This window comes from Gavialis gangeticus, unplaced genomic scaffold, assembly GCF_001723915.1.
Source record: "Gavialis gangeticus isolate Ggan-Ray unplaced genomic scaffold, GavGan_comp1, whole genome shotgun sequence".
Classification (NCBI taxonomy): Eukaryota; Metazoa; Chordata; order Crocodylia; family Gavialidae; genus Gavialis; species Gavialis gangeticus.
The window spans coordinates 232,245,993-232,263,286 of NW_017729032.1; the positions used below are offsets into that span (position 1 = coordinate 232,245,993).

Genomic DNA, 17,294 nt, shown 5'->3' on the forward strand with positions numbered 1-17,294 from the left:
GGGGGGGGGGGGGGGGTGACTTGACAAAATCCTGCTTTGTTGCAATCTCGGGGGTCAACTCTGAGGGCATGGAAGACTTGGAGGGATCTAACTGAGAGGAGGATGCTATCAGGCCATTGCCCAACAACTATCAAATGCTGGAAGAAGACACAAAGCATGCTCAGATCAGCCACATCTCTCTGCCTTGCATTGGATAGAAGGAATAGCATGGTCCCAGTGCTGTTCACCCAGGGACTGCAGAGAAGATGGTAAGTACCAACCATTCCAGGCTCCATGGGCTGACAGTGCCAGTCCTGTAACTGATGAGGTCTCCTGAGGTGAAACTGACCAGACCACAATGGTGCAGAGCACCAAAGACAACCTGGGAAGGGAGAACAATTGGCCAATGGACTCTTTCCTCTGTCCTCAGCAGTGTTTGGGAGCCTCTGCAGAGCCTGACAGGCAGGCCGGGATCTTTGCTCTCCAGGCTCCTAACTGCAGAAGCCTTTACAACATGAACTTGGCCATTTTGAAGCACTTCAGATGGGACATCAGGCTAATGCTGCAGTGCTCCAAATTTGAAGCAGTTTGTATCAAAGCAAGGTTTGAAGTCCTTCTAAAGAATGTCTGTCCATGCCCTAGTTTAGTACCATTCTGAACCTATTTTGCAGAATTGTAAATGAACACATAGCAAGAAGGGTAGTAGAGAATCAGGGTAAAAGTCTATATGCTTAAGAGTATTTATGTAGGGACCATTTTCTCCAGCAATAAAATAGGTAACAGGTCTTAGGACTTGGATTTTTCTTATCTCTTATTCAATTGTCAGATGTTTAGGTATTAGAAGTAGAATTAGTATAATTTAAACTGCCTCAGTGAACTAGAGAGAAGTTTAACCTGTTTATAGTGTTTTGATCCAAAACAAATTGTTCTTCATTTTTCTCATTATTAAGGGAAGGTCAGCGCATTTCTAAATAAATTACAAAGAAAAAAAGAGTATTGCCAAGACATCATACAATGCCATAATCATAATTATTTGCCAGCTCTTATGAAGTGTAATTGAAAGCATGGCTACTGTGAATCATTTGTCAATTAGGGCAAAGGTGAATTTCTACACTGCTGCCAGAAAAACAGGAGTCACTACCTTGCAAAGCAGCAGATTCCTGGTTTGTTATGCCTAACCAGATGTTACATGTCATCTTTTATTTCATATTTATACTGGTAAAACCTCATATTATAACTGACAATTCAGATTTCCACTTAAGATTATCCTTACAATAGGAAAATTGTAACCATGTGAAGCAGGAATATTACTCACATCTCTCAAAATATGCATGGTCTTTGTGATAGTCTGAAGTTATCCTTTTAAAAATTGAGGTTGAACCTGCTCCACCCAGTTCTCCACTTGTTCTTCTTTGTATTCTTCTGCCATGCCTTTCATGTTAAGAAAAAAATAATGGAAAGAGAAAGTAAGCGTTGGGAGGTGTGATCTTCTGCCCCACTCTGAACCAGGTGATGACTTCACAGGGTTCCTCCACCCCTGCACCCTGTCCATACCATGACGCAGATGGTTATTGATGAAATACTTATCAGTATACTTCTCCCAGGTGCATGTATACACATTCAAAGTGGTTACATAGGTGTTGGTTCCAGTTCTTGCTCAAGTCAAACACCGTAGTCTCTCAGGATCATGCCCAGTGCCTGGTAAGTCAGTACTTAGCCTTCAAGCTCAACAGTCTAACCCCTGCACATCATCCTTACCATAGCTCCTTTTCATAGCTGCTACCCAGCCAAGAGTCCTGTTTCTTAAAATGCTTCTAACAATATTTGTTTCAATTCACAACTACCAATTCTATGAGGGACATTGCCAATTCTAAAAGAGTCACTTGACCCTGTTCCCCATCTGCCCAATATTGACAGGAACCACTTTGACAGGGTTGTCCCTGCTAATGCTCACATGATTTTCCCTTCTCTGGTGATAACAGCCACAACACTCACTGGGATGCCACATTCCCTCCACGTTCAGAGTTCCCATGCTGAATCTTCGCTCAAGGTAAATTTCTATTCCTTTCTTCCTCTAATTAGATTCAGCTAACTCCCTGCCTGAGAGCTGGGTAAGTCACCACATCTCCATGAGGCTGCCATGAGCCTGAGTTCCTGTGTGTGTCTCTTCTCTGGGGCACTGACCCTCCAGACCCACATGGGTTTTAACTTCTGGTTCACCAGGCAGCCCCAATAAAGACAGGCTTCATCTCTGAGTAGGCTCCAGCAGAAAGATAGAAGGATTAACTAATGACATTGGGGCTTGTCCAAATGGTGTTACATTCTCTTAATATCTTCACCCAGTATAGGTATTTTACCCACTTCCCATTAAGTAACAGTACAAGCTCCCTCCACGGCATCAGGGCTTAACAGACACTCTGTTAGTGTCTTAAAGATGTGTAAAAATTGTGAATGATAACATGGAAGGTGTTGTGATGTAATTAAATGGACACAAGCTCTTAACTGTCCCTCCTCCCCCCACACACTGAAACAGCTGAAGATATCACAGAAATAGACATTTTAAATTCTGGGACTGACTCTTTGGTCTTGCCTTCTCTGATTGGCATTCTATGACCATTACAGTTTGGTTAAACCATTCGGGTGGTTCAGCTTAAACCTCCTTTTCTTTTTATCTACAAAGAAGCTCCATTAACATTGAACGTATGGTGTCAAACAGCAATGGTGAAATTTGCAGTTGACATGGTTCTTGGCACTTTCAGAAACATTTAGTAAGAAACAGTTGAAAGCTATTTGTGGAAAATGTAAGGGCTTCTAATGGAAAATAAATATGACAGATCAACACATGATTGAAAAACAGCCCATTTAGCTGCCAACATTGTCATCTCAATTCCATTTTACAGAATTTCTGAAAACTAAAATCAAACTTCAGACACAAGGGTTCCATTTTATAAAATGAGGCCATAAATATGATTTAATACAGGATCATCTTACATTTTAATACAAGTGTTTTAGACTTTATTTTTATTATCCTTATGAATTATACATCTGCAGTTCATATCATTTATAAATGATGTTGCATTTAAGGAATTTGACAATGGCCTGATCTAAGACCAGGGGAAGTTCTCCAGAACATTTGCAGGAATAAACACCAGACTGACATAATGATTTTTCAGGCATTTTAGAAGTGAAATATCAATTTCATCAGATAAGTACCTATTTGAATCCATTATGTGTCTCTGTTTCTAAGTGTTTCCTATTATTACAGGAATATATAGATATAGATATAGATATAGAATAATTATATTGGGACATATAGTCTGCCTTAGGGAGTATATAGGCATTCATTCCTATGATAGAATTTCTCTTACAGGGAAGATCATTCTGGTGTCAACCTGGAAGATCTTTCTCTTGGAGGGGGTATCCTTCCCCTGAGAGAAACTGAACAAATGCTTGTACACTGGTAATTTCTACTGGGAAAGTGACAACTCTCCTAGTAGAAGTGTGATGCCTGTATGTGGCTTTAGTCATTCCAATACAGCCCTACCAATTTCCAAAAGATGGCACTGTACTGAAATGTGACACATATCGCTTCTATAGACCTTATACACATCCTTTTTTCAAACTTTTCAATACTTGGATAGAGATATTAGTGTCAAAAGAAACCAGACATAGAACTCAACAAAAAATAGTGGTTTTGAATAATGCAACTTTATAAAACACTGCTTATGACCAGAGATAAGATTTACTATAGAACAACAGAAGTGAAATTTTCTCAGATTTATTTGACCCTCACTGCACTGCATCTTTACTAGGTTCTTCACTTCAGCTGTGATGTCTGTGGAATTTCATCCTACATTTTCTAAATTAGCAAAAACAAATATAACTATAGGAATGAACACTGATGTGCTATATTATAAAGTTCTTGAAAAATCACAAACAAACTACGCAAAAATAGTCAAAATATATTATGTCATTAGTCCTGCAGTCATTATAGTTAAATGTACATCTCATGCAGATTGATAACATGAAATCTAGACTTCTTGAGCATCTTGACGGTGCCTCCAATATGTCACTGTCAGTCATTTCTACACTTGAGTTAATATTACAACACCTGGGTTAAGGATTTTATCTAGAGCTAAAAACTATCTGCAGAACTGTGAATAGAAGAGACACATCAGGAATGGCTAACAGACAGCAAAATTTCAGAAGAGAGGATAGTGTGAACAGTGGAATGTCAAGACCTTTAAAAAGGCTAAAGTCATTAAGACCTGTGGAGTGGAAAAAGATTAGCAGGAATCAAGATTATAATATGCCACAAAGTCAATTGAATCTCTCAGGATAGGGCTTTAAACTGAGATTTCTGGGGGATGGGCCATCAACCACTAGCACAAGCCTGAAAAATTGCAATCTCAAAACCAGCATCCCAGGGTATAATAGGAAGCTTTTTCCAGCACTGGTCAATGGACAGGTTATTCCATAGTTCACCTGAACCCCTAGGGCCTCCAATGACAGGCTTAGTTGCCTGTACACTAACACCAGAGGCATGGGAAAAAAGCAGGAGGAACTGGCTCTCCTAGTAACCAACAACCAACATGATCCCATAGGGATCATGGAGACCTGGTGGGACTCCACCTATGACTGGACCACAGGAGGGATCATATTGGAAAGAAGGGTGGTGGATTTGCTCTCTATGTGAAGGAACATTACATCTCCCTAGAAGTGAAGATGGGAAACGAAGAAGGGCAACTTGAGACCCTCTGGGTCAAGATATGGGGAGAGCATGGGGAAGAGAATTTGACTGTAGAAATTTAGTATAGACCTCCAAACCAAGAGGAAGAGCTCAACCAGGAATTCACTGGATAACTGGCAGAGGCTGCACGCTCTCAGAGCATGGTTGTCATGGGTGACTTCAACTGCCCAGACATCTCATGGCCTCTAGACCCCTAGCCTGCTGCCCCCAAGCCCCCAGGCCCCAGCCCCAGGTGAGGAGCTTACGTTCAGTAAGTGTCCCATGCTGCATCAAAGAGGTGTGCTCATGGACCAAGGTGGTGTGCTCACAGACTGTTACTCCTTAGAGGGAACATTGCTCATGGGATGAGCACTCAGCTAGATCCAATCACTCACAAAGTTTCCTTATTTGTATTAAGTAGCTCTAGCACAAAAAATCTATGGGCCAACTAGGGGCAAGGCACTCCTAGACTTGGTTCTGGCCAAAGGGGACAATTTAGTGAGCAACGTGAGGATAAAAGGGAAACTGGGCGACAGTGCCTAGGAGATGATCACTTTCTCCATCCACGGTAAGTCAGGGAAATTGTCCAGTAAAGTAGAAATCCTTGGTTTTAGGAAAGCTGACTTCCACAAGCTATGGGAATTCCTGGCAAGGCTCTGTGGGACCATGGACTAGTGAGGAAAGGGGTACAAGAAGGGTGGTCATTTCTCAAGAAAGCAATCCAAAAAGCTAAAAGGAAGTCCATTTCCTTTTGTAAAAAAGGCAGCAAAAGAAATGGAAGACCCCCTTGGCTCAACAGGGAAGTCATGGACCTCCTGAAATTAAAACAAGAAACCTACAAAGGATGGCAGTCAGGAATAATTACCGAAGAGGAGTACTCAGCAACAGCCTGCGCCTATAAAGAGCAGATCAGGACAGCAAGAGCACAAACCAAATATAGGTTGACAACCAGAATCAAGGATAACACAAAGTCCTTCTTTAGATATGTACGAAGTCAGAGAAAATATAAGGGAAGCATAGGGCCCCTGATGAATGAAATGGAATGGCTAATAACTGACACTCAGGAAAAAAACAAATTCCTGAATGAATACTTCACGTTGATATTCCACCAGTCCAAGGGTGTTAGCCTGCTTGACAGCATACAGGATGATCATGGTGGGGTGACCACCCCCCTCATAGTTGACATAGATCTTGTGGGGGAGTACCTGCACAAAAGCTAAATATCTACAAGCCAGCAGGACCAGATGAACTACACCTGAGGGTGCTAAAAGAGCTGGCCGATGTCATCACGTGACTGATGGTAAAGTTATTTGAAGACTTGTGGCATTTGGGAGAGCTCCCAGAATATTGAAATAAGGCCAACGTGGCACCTATCTTTAAGAAAAGGAGAAAGGAAGACCAGGAAATTACAGGTCAATCAGTTCAACCTCAATCCCTGGTAAAATTCTGGAGAAAAATTATCAAATAATCTATTACAGACAGCTTAGCAGAAGCCAGTATTCAGAAGGATAGCCAACATGGCTTCATTATGGACAGATCATGCCAGACCAACCTCATTTCCTTCTATGGTTAGGTTACACTCCACCTGGATGGGGGAAATGAAGTTGATGTCATATACCTGGACTTCAAAAAGGCCTTTGACTTCATCTTCCACGAAGCCCTCACAAGAAAATGGGGAAAATGTGGCCTCGACTACTTTACAGTCCATTGGCTAGGAAACTGGCTCCGTGGTAGGACCCAGAGAATATTGATTGACAGAACTGAGTCATCATGGCGTAGGGTGACCAGTGGCCTCCCTCAGGGTTTAGTAATCAGACCAGTGCTTTTCAACATGTTCATTAACAATTTGGATTTAGGTATTAAAAGCAAACTAGCAAAGTTCACTGATGACACCAAACTATGGGGGAGTGTGGTCATGCTTGAAGGCAGGCTGGCAATACAAGCCAACCTAGACAGGCTCGCAAGGTGAGTGGACCTCAACCAGATGTCGTTTCATATGGAAAAATGTAAAGTGCTCAATGTCCAGTTACACATCTGACTACATGGGATCTACTCATTTGTAAGATCTCTTCTCTCCCTGTGCCATTCTGCCACAGCAGAGGTCCCTGAGCTGAAGTCCCACATATAGGAAAGGAAAGGGGCAGCTGAAAGGGTATTCTCTCCCTGACCTTTCAGTTTTGGAATGTATTTTTTTCCTCTTTCCCCAGTCCAAAAGTGCTATAATCTGGTGAATTTCTAGGTAGATTATAAGGCACATGTGTTCCCTGAGCTCAGAGAAATTGGAAGGGTTCTGCTGGATGGTCATAAACAATGGATTATGATTTTAGCTGCTTTGCTGTGATTTATGTTCCTTGGATAAAAGGGCGGTCTTGCTATGTAACCTGGTTTTTAAATATGTCAAGGAGAGCCGCAGGCAAAAATGTAAAACACTTCTTTTTATGGAATGTAGCTATAAAGTTTAAAAACCAAATAAATTAATATTATATAATTGTGAGCTTGCAGCACTGCTGTCTGTCAGACATCCCAGTCTTGGATCACTGCCTGACTTGTCAGCATTTACAGGCTGAAAAGCATGCTTCCCTGCTTTATTCCCTGATCCAGTCTACATTCTGTTTCCACCCATGTCAATAAACTGTATTTGAATACATCTTTAAAAATAAATAGTTTCAGGAGTTCTTGGGTACCCAGTACAGCAGTCAAACCATCACACTACAGCCATGACCCCTCTTCCTCACCTTTGAAGTAAAAAGGCAATACCAGTCATCAGGAATAAAAGACAGTGCATTGAAGGGAAATGTCCTATGAGTAAATGCCTTAATGCAAAGCCTGGGAGTCACAAAGCAGTGAATTACAGTTTCAAACAAAACAAGAACTGACACTTTTTAAACTGCTTTTAAATCCAAAGGACGCAAAAGTGCTTTCCAAACTAGGGAATATAACTTAATAAAAATGAGAGAATGTTAGGGCCCAAATATATAAATGTAGGGAGTACCACAAGTATAACAGAACAGCATAGTACAGAACATTTAGGACAAGAAATAAAGAATACTTGATGCTTTCCCCTCACATGGGGCTCAGTTGCAACTTGGACAGCATGCAGAGCTGTGAAGCATGAGGCTGCTAGCCTGGGTGGTTAATACTGGCCATGGACAGAAGCTCATTTCTACTGTTGAAAATTTCTGGGAAATTTGGTAGAAATCATCCTGGGAGAGCGAGCATACAGACATTCTAGCTTGCAGAACTACCCTTCTCCTGTTGTCCCCAGGCCTTCTCTTGGAGGTGGATCTAGGATTTTGACAAATGAGGTGCAGAAGGTGTGGCACATCATTGCATACAACATAGCACATTTTTCACCAGTTAAAAAGAAACTAGGAACTTTACTACTGTGCTAGGACCCTAGGCTGATATTCCTTAGTTCATCAAGCAAAAAAAAAAAACTTTATTGCAATTTGTACTGATTTGCTGTATTATACATTAAGTATAAAAACACAGCAAAGTATGCAAATAATAAATTGAGGCATTAAAATTAAATAAACACCTTGTATTCAGATTTATAAAACAAAATTTAGTCTTCTTGTGAGTCTTGACAGTGTATCCTACATTTCAGTTATTTCCACGTTTGAGTTAATGTTCAAAATGGCCAGTCCATTGACACACTCTTCCCCATTGGTGAATTAATTCGAGTCTTAAGTCTCCCAGCAAGGATTTTTTGTGATATTGTTTTGGACCAGCTGTATAATTGGGAGAGTTGTTGGATGAGGTGAGACAAGGTGACATGAGGATGGGCTCTTGATGCCCAAAAGTTTGGCCAACAGCTCTTCCAACCATAGGGCTGGTCCAATAAACAATATCACAAAAAATCCTTGCCTCCAGAATAGTAACTAGCAATGTGACTAAGATCTGTAAGGTGTGAGACTGGCACAAGTATTACAGGAGGGTAGAGTGAAGATGGCTGTAGAATAATATGGCTTTGGAAAACCTTAAAGTACCTCCTTTGAAAGCAGGACTTTCACCGCTGCTGTTCTTTGTGCAGCTGCAAGGGATGGGGTGCAGAGCCCAGCTGGCCATGCACATGGAAGAGCTGCACTTTGAAGAGCACGGCTCAGGACTCCATTATGCTTAACCCATTCTCTGTGGACCCATTCAGAGTGGACAGCTTGCTCCCTCACTGCAGCAGTAGCACTGGTTGTGGAAGGGATGGGGGAAGAGGGGATGGGACTTTCCCCAGGAGCAGCATGTGCCCTGGACCCTAGGAGTCCTGCCAGGCTCCCCACTGCATACCCTATCCCTATGGTTCTCAAGCTTTTTAGACTCAAAGCAGCCCTGTGCAAGATTTCAAAATTTACTGACACCCCATTTCAGAAACAAAGATTATATGTATCTGAATATAAACATTACATTATTAAAGTGATATCATATCATATCATATATCTCATATCCTATCGTGTAATTTAACAGTCATACATTCTGATTGCTCCCCTCATCTCTGCCTGGTCTCATGTACATTTGCTCCTGGTGAAGCACATGGGTCCATGTCACTAGTGGGGACTGGGAACTGGTGGGCTAATTTCTGGCCTTATTTCCCCGTAGGGTGATCCCTCTTGAACTCCAGCCCTAGGGCCACAATGGACAAATCCTGGGTATACTCAGTCAACGAGGTAGCGCATGTGTGCCACATGGAGGTGCTGAGGGGATGAGAGGGGTGGGGGCAAGAGAACACATGAGGCTCAGGGAACAGAGAGTCTGTACTGGAGGGAGGAAGCACAGCCCCTGCTGCTGCAGCTACTCCTCTGGGCACTCACACACCAAAGGTCCAGAGCCACCTGACCTTGCAGCTCCTTCAAGCAACTCTGGGCACATGAGAGAAGCTGCAAGTTAAGCCAAGCTGAAATGTGCATTTATGTTTCCATACATTCACTCGCCTGCCAGCCCACAGCAGAGCACACTGCTCAGAGCAGCCAGCGCAGGGGCTGTCAGAAGGTGGAAGGAAGTGGACATGAGTCTGTGGGGCTCTGGGGCAGGTAGGGAGAGGACTAAGTGTCATGATTATCTCCTGGGTCAGGGGCTGGGCACTGTAGCATTCCTGAGGGTTGAGAATTACTGCCCTATCCCCACTTTAAATTCATACCCCTGCTCCCCACACACTTCCCCTTTTACCAACTCACTTCTCTCCCTTCAAACCAGTAGGGTTCCCTCAGCACAGCTACTGAGTGGAGCAGGAATCAGAGGTGTGCATCCAGGCCACTGCATCCCCTTTGGATCCATCCCTGCCTTCCCCAACATGGGGAAGCTGGTGCTTGGTTCTTCCCAATCAGGTAGGAGTTGAGCTTACAAGTGGTTATTCTAGCAAGGGAAGCTCTGTCATAGGGAAGATTTTCAAAGAGTCAAGGTGAAAGATCTGTCATGTGGATGAGGTTTGTTTCTTCTGTAAGAAACTGAATGAACAGCTGTACATGGGCAGTTTCTACTGGGAGAGTGCTAACTGTCCTGATAGAAACATAACACCTGTACATGGCCCAGCATCCTGTCTGGGATATCTCTAAGGTACAAAATATCCTGTAGTGCCTTCAGTCCACTGAACCTAAAGCAGTGGGCACACATTAATGAATTAAGCCCCATCATGCTTCTTATTGATTTAAACCTCACTATGACCCGCTGTGTTGAGGAAATTAAAGCACAGATAGGGTTACATTGGCCTGTTGCAGAGTAAGCCTAGCCATGGTCCTTGTTACACGTTACCTGTAGACCATGAAAAGGCACTTAAAATCTGAGTATCCATGCCTTAAAGCAGGAAAACTTGCACCAAGCATTCTCTGAACATTTCAAAGTTATGCCACTTTGTGCAAGGAGTAACTCTAGGTCCTGGTATCCAATTCACATTGCAGCAATGTCAGTCAGTTTCCATGGAGATAAAATGAGCATTTTTGGGACCTCCAGTATCCCAGAATGCACCACTCCCAGCCCCCCTACTCTCGCTCAGTCAAAAGTCCACCTGCCCCTCCCAGAGTGTGGTACCCAGGGCAGGCAGGGCCCCACCGGTGCTGGGGATGCCATAGCCAGCAGCCCCAAGTCCCCCAAGCTGAGCAGACTGACAGAGTTTGCCTTTCTCCCTTCTGGCAGCTCTGGGCTCCAGCTTCCTCTAGGAGTGAGGAGCTTTTGGGTGGGGGATTTACACAGTGGAAGCATGGAGCTGCCAAGGGAGGAAGCATGCTTCATGCTCCCAGCATGCAAACCCTGCCCCCCAGTGAGTGATTGCAGCTCTGCACTTCTATGGGAAGCCAGAGCATGCAGCCAACAGGAGGAAGAGAGGAAAACTCCATGCTTCTGCTGTACAACTCCCCTCCCAGCAGCTCCATTCTCCAGCATCCCCTCTAAGCATAGAACTGCACCCTCTCTATAGCATCCGTCTCTCCCTCATCCCTACACACCCAAGGACAGGAATGTCAGAGGTGTGGAGAGAGGCCACAGCCTTCACAAAGCTGTGTGGCTATGGGAAAGCCAGTGGGGCTTAAAGGAAATGTGGCCAAGCAACATGGGAAAATTTCAATTAACTGCAAGTGACCACAGTTAACTGAACTTTCCCACAGCTATTGCCTGGCTATGGGTTAAAGGCACAGCCCTCTATGGGAATGCTGGTTGCCCAGTCCCCAAAAAGAGAAGGGCTGGGATCAGGTCAGAGGAGTTGGTAGCCCGCCTGGCATGGGATCAACTGGCTGGGCTTGGCTTAGGGACTCCCCACAGCACAGATTCCACTCCCCCCGCCCACTGCCCCCCAACCCAGAGGACCCTGGCTCCTAGCCATGCCCCTGCTCACCAGCCCTTCAGCTCTAAGTCTGACTTGTTCAGAGATAGAATTAACCCTTAATGTGCAATTGCTCAGAGTATGTTTTAACTTCAACACTGCATGACATTCCCTAGGTTTAGCACATGCAAATTGTAGCATGGAACAACCACCTCTGACAACGCTTCGCTTGGCAGCTGATAGACCCTCAACATTAAGTTGTAAGATTTAGAGTTCAGGCCCAATGGCATGAAAGCTATAGGATTGCACACCATCTGATCGGTGGCAGTAACACAGGGATTCTTCAAAAACTTCTCAGAATTTGGTTCACTAAGACAGAGGTACCTAACCACTGGGCCATGGCCTGGTACTGAGCCATGAACGGGTGGCTGTCAGGTTGCAGCATGAGCTGTAACTAGCTCCCCATGGCAGTGGCTTAGACCTCGTTCGCTCCTCAGGTGCGCGCTGCCCGCAGCTACATCCCTCCACCCAGCCTGGTCCCACAGCCCCTCGCTCCCATCCTGCTCCGCTGCCAGTCAGCAGTAAAAAAAGTTGGGAATGACTGCACTAGAAGGATCATTAGTTTCCCTGGTGTGGACCAGGTGCTAACCGTTGGTGCGACATGAATGCTGGTCCATTGCCCATGACACAACTGCTGGCAAAGCTTGGAATCTTGGCTATATACCTTATCCAACTAGATCCCACTTCTTTATAACTAATGGCATCCCAAAGAATAACATTGCAATAAGAGAGGGCATCAAGCATTGAAACATCTAAAAAGTCCACAGTAGGGTTTTAATACCAACCTGAAGCTTTAAAAAAAAAAAAAAAAGGCAGTGCGGGGCTTTCTAGATGTCAAATAGGATTTTCATTTTATTTTTAGATATCTCACTTAGGATGTAAGATTTTAATTTATGGCATAACTCAGTCCATTTGGCTGCTGCTACAGCTCATGGTAGCAGTGGCTTCTACTTATGCATACTGTGCTCATCAGTGATATTATGCAGCTGATATACAGCACTTCTTTTGTTCATTTCTGGTTTTGATCTACAGCATTTGGGGATGAACAGTTCCTTTCAAGATATTTGCAAACCTTGTCAGAGTCTGATTGCAGCATGACATTGACATCAGTCTGATTATTACTTGTCTCAGGAATCACTGTATTTATGAACGCATTGGCTTTCATGTGATCATCAAGATAGCTATTAGTGTACAGTGCAAATGGCAGCAACTCCTCAACAAAGTCCTGCTGACACTGCTGAAAAGAACAAGATTCAGTCTTGCTGAAAGTGCTGGAAATCTGCTAATGACTTTTCAAAACTTTCTTTGTCAGGCATACTTCTTACAGAAGGGCTGCTCAACACTCAGCCCACAGGCCACATCTGGCCTGCAGAGCCATGGGATCTGGTCTGTGGGGCTCCTCATAGGTCAAGAAATTTGGTGGCAGGGGGAGCTATGGCAACTAATACTGCCTCCCCATGTAGCTGGATTGGGGTTGGGCCATGTTCCTCCCCCTGCTCAGCCAGATTGGGGTCAGACCATGCACCCTCCCTCTGCTCTCCTTCCCTTGTAGCAAGATCAGGGCCAGGCCACCCTCTCCCTCCTGCCCCTGTGCCAGATCCAGCCTGCAGATGGACCAGGCACTGTCCATCCAAAAGTTGGACACCATTGTCTTACAGGACTCAAACATACTGCTTCGTATGTAGCAGCTATGACTTAACATCCAAAATATAGCTTAGGTCTGCTAGAAAATATGACTACTCTGCATATCATTGATTAGGATATGTAATATAATGATAGCAAAAATGGTTTTAACATTTATACAACAGCTTTCATCCCTAGAGTTCAGAGCTCTTTAGAAAGTTAGAGAAGCTCCATTATGCCCATTCCGAAGATAAGGACAAGGGACAGAGTTAAACTGATTTCCCCAGTGTCCCACAGTAGCCAAAGTGGGAATAGAACTCATGTCACCCACACCCTTTCACCCTGGAGTAAATTTTTGAATTGCTCGTCTCAAATACAGAGCCTATCATGGAAGCAGGCCCATTATGCTAAGACAGTTATATCTACACAATAAAACTTACAGCTCCTGACAACAGTGCCCTCAAGATACTTCAGACAGACTCCCTCCTATACCAAAAGCTATGGAGCCACAGTTGGATATGAGGGGTTAACTGATTACTACTCAGTGGTGCAACTTAGCACATGACACAGAGGTGGTTTGGAAAGCAGCCCCCCTCAGAGCAATACAGTATGCTTGCAGGTATTGCTGCCAGTGATGTTGAGTTTACTGTACACACGCTGCCAGTTTCCTATTTCAGCAATAATTGGTATATATTCTCATCCAAACACATAGAGAATTCATCACACAAATTCCTAGTAGCCTATTTTCCTTTATATGCAGTCTGCTGAGATTTCATCTTACCCATTATCTGTTTATTATCTGTTGTGTAAATTTCCAACAGAACACTAATACTGAATACTAATAATGTTTTTGAATTCTTCAGCTCAATGATCCAGGGGCTCTAGGCCATAAAGCTCAAAGAAGTTTAATAAAGTTTCACATATAAACTGACTTGTCTGCTTATATGATCATGCAGAGATAACCACCTAAAATCTAGTCAAGGCCAATGGGAGAGGTAGGTGCTTAATACCTTTGAAAAGTCAGCCTCATTGGATGATATATACTGCCATGATGAGTTGTGCAGTAAATTTCATCTGTTCAAATTTTTGGATCTCTCCAAATATACAGTCAAGCTGTAAGGCCTTAATGGACACGCTAATACAAGTTACATGCTCAACATCAAGGGTCACATATGATTCTGGCAGGAACTCACAAAAAGTTAGAGAAAAGCCAACTTATATGTAGTACAATATGAAATACTGGCTGTAATAGATTTACTGTGTTTGGTATCCATGGACTATGGTACTGAAAGCAGCAATGGATCCTGCTGCAAAAGCATTTATAAATCACTGATTAGTATTGTAAGCATATAAGAATTCATAGAGACAATACATGAGGAAAAAGCAGAAGTGGTAAGAGAAGAAAAGAATGCGAGAAGAGACAGATGAGAAAAAGAGGAGAAAAAGGGCACTTCATGTAAGCTTATGAAGCAAATAGAGATAGCTGGGTGAGACATGATTAAGGAAATGGGAAGGAAAAGAAGTTATCAGAAATGAGAAAAGGAGGAGGGTGTGATTCATTTTATTCACTGATTCTGTTTCCTTTTCTTCTCTCTTTGACCCTTCCCATCTTTTCTTTTTCTTTATTCCCATTCCTTTTATGTTTTCTATTCACAAGGGATAAACACATATTTTCCAATCTAAAATTACTTATTCTTGATTACAGTAAATGGTGATCAGTCTTTCTGGGACTGCAATGAGTGTTCATCTCCCCTTATAAAAGGTAGCAGCAAACCTGAAGGCAGAGCCAATCCTATAAATTCTTTGAGCCACTGAGTAATGAATATGACTCTGCATTTAATTAGCAGGGCTCAGCCCTAGACAGGCATACCCAGTAATTTTCATCTTGAGATAGAGACAAAACTGTTAGAAATCTAAAAGGGTTCTATGAAGGAAAGTCTGTTTCATACATAGATACAGATGTAGCCATTTTTTCATTCCCTAGCTATCCAACTCATTTGAAGGTTGGCTACTTCAGACTACTAAAATGCAGGCAGGAAAGGGGAGGGGTCCTAGATTTCTACAGGTATCTGATCAAATATTGGCAGGTTTGTATATTTTCCACCAAGCAATATGGAAAGTCAAATAAGCCAATTTAAAAATCCTCCAGGCGGGGAAGAGAACCTCTCCTCTGCACTGAAACAGCTGAGCTAACAGAGTAAGCTTTCTTTTTCACTAAGTAGATTGGTACAAATCTCTGTTTATTTTAGCATTGTCAAATGTTCCAGCAAAACCCTTGGGATATGTTGCATATAGTTCCCATTAGTACTAATGGAATTATGTATCAACATTGGAAAATGTTCATTAAGGAAAGATGGTGACCCCTTTCCTCTTATTGGCAAGCAGCTACTTGTCATCTTTTGTAAATGTGGAGATCTCCACATAGGTAGGTATTTCAGGGCTGGCTCCCAGCTGTGGCCTTTATTTGTTACAAAAGTTCAGTAATAATAAATATTAAGTGTGTAATTATTATTTTAAAAGAATGAATCCAAATTCACAACAAAGAACTTAGTGGGTAAGAGGACAGAAAGAATAAGGACTACAACTCTGTTTGGAAAAATGTGCTCTGAGCAGGGACAAATTCTGCTATCCATATAAGACTGTAGACAGTCTTATATACATAAGACTCTGGGAGGCTGGTCTGAATGAAAACTAAAACACTGATCATACATGCATACATGTGAAGTAGTAGGCCTGATCCATATACGAGGTGATTTCTATGTCAGTGGGCACATCTACACATGTGCTTTAATGTACAGTAGCCTATTTTACTGCGCATTAAAGTATCACATCAAAAACTGTACTAATATGCTAATGTGCAGTAAAAATAAGCTACTGTGCATTGTCACAAAAAAGCATGCACTTTTGCTAGTGTGCAGTAGGGAAGCCTAATGTGCATTTATTTACTACCTCACATTACAGGGCATGTCTACACGTGCATTTTAATGAGCATTAGCTTATTTTAATACACATTAAAGCATCACTAAAAAACCATGCTATTTAGTTAATGGGCATTAAAATAGGCTGATGTGCTTTAAGTGTCACTTAACCACATTCCTTAGTTAATGCACATTAAGACAGGCTAATACACATTTTCCTAGTACCTCACAATGGAGGGCACCTATACATGAGCACAGAGGCTACTCCAAGGTGCTGGGATTCCAGTGCTTTGGAGCAGACTAGATTAATCGAATCTGCTGGAGCCTGGCAATTACCACACTCCAACAGACTCCTGCATTTCGCATACACATTTCTCTCTCTTTATGTGGGTTCTGTATATGTGAATTCACTCTTATGCGATGACCCTTTTTACACCCAAGATTCATTATATGTGAGGTAAATTAATTATATGCGAGGTAAGTCTGAAGGGGAAGGACAGGGGAAGGGACAGAGCCCAATGGCTACAGGTGTAGCAAAACCCCCAGTTTTTCTTTTTTTATTTTAAAATGCATTCCTTCCCCTCCCCCAACCATTTCTGACTTTTTCTTTCCCTCTCTAGTCCCTATAGATAAGTATAAGTAAGCTAAGATGTAGGATAAGCTTTAACATTTTATTTTAGGTCGTAAGTTTTATTTTTCTCTCCCCTTTTTGCAAATAACTTCCCTGCTATTTTGATATTGATACCCACTGTTTTATAAGTGATAATTATTATGTTTGTACTGCTTCTATATTGTGTGATCAGTGGTTTAGGCCAATATATGTAAGTTAGCATAAGTCATGTCAAGTTTCCATTTTGTATGTCAAGCCTCCATCTTGTGTCCTCTGCCTGGGCATCCCCTGTGCTGCAACTGTATGATTCATGTACCCCTCCCATGTAAATTGGTTTCTGGATGAATGAGAGTGATTGGGAATGATTGAAATACAATGGTAGCAGCCCTCTACTGAATGGCCGGTAATGACCAGGCCATCACCTCGCATTGATTCATCCAGGAACCACAGACCTCACCGAGGAACAGAGATAAGAACACAGCATTTGAAAGACAAAAGACCCTGCAGAACCAGCAACTCTACCATTGTACCCCACCATTACAGACACCCGAAACTGCACATCCCTGTATGGAGCACACATGCTCAGTACGCCAGGGGCTGACCCTTGCCTGGGCATGCCTCCTGTCACTAGGG

The 17,294-nt window shown here is 42.8% G+C and overlaps 2 long non-coding RNA genes across 3 annotated transcripts in view; one reads left to right on the forward strand and one right to left on the reverse strand.

Moving 5' to 3' along the window:
* The window catches only part of LOC109303357, a 15,706-nt gene extending 4,809 nt beyond the window's left edge, over positions 1-10,897 (forward strand). Inside the window, exons 2-3 of the long non-coding RNA XR_002099070.1 lie at positions 10,425-10,429; positions 10,886-10,897. This is a non-coding gene — a long non-coding RNA (uncharacterized LOC109303357). The remainder of the gene's footprint in view (positions 1-10,424; positions 10,430-10,885) is intronic.
* LOC109303356 overlaps positions 1-17,294 on the reverse strand; it is a 102,176-nt gene that overhangs the window by 10,561 nt on the left and 74,321 nt on the right. The window lies entirely within an intron of this gene.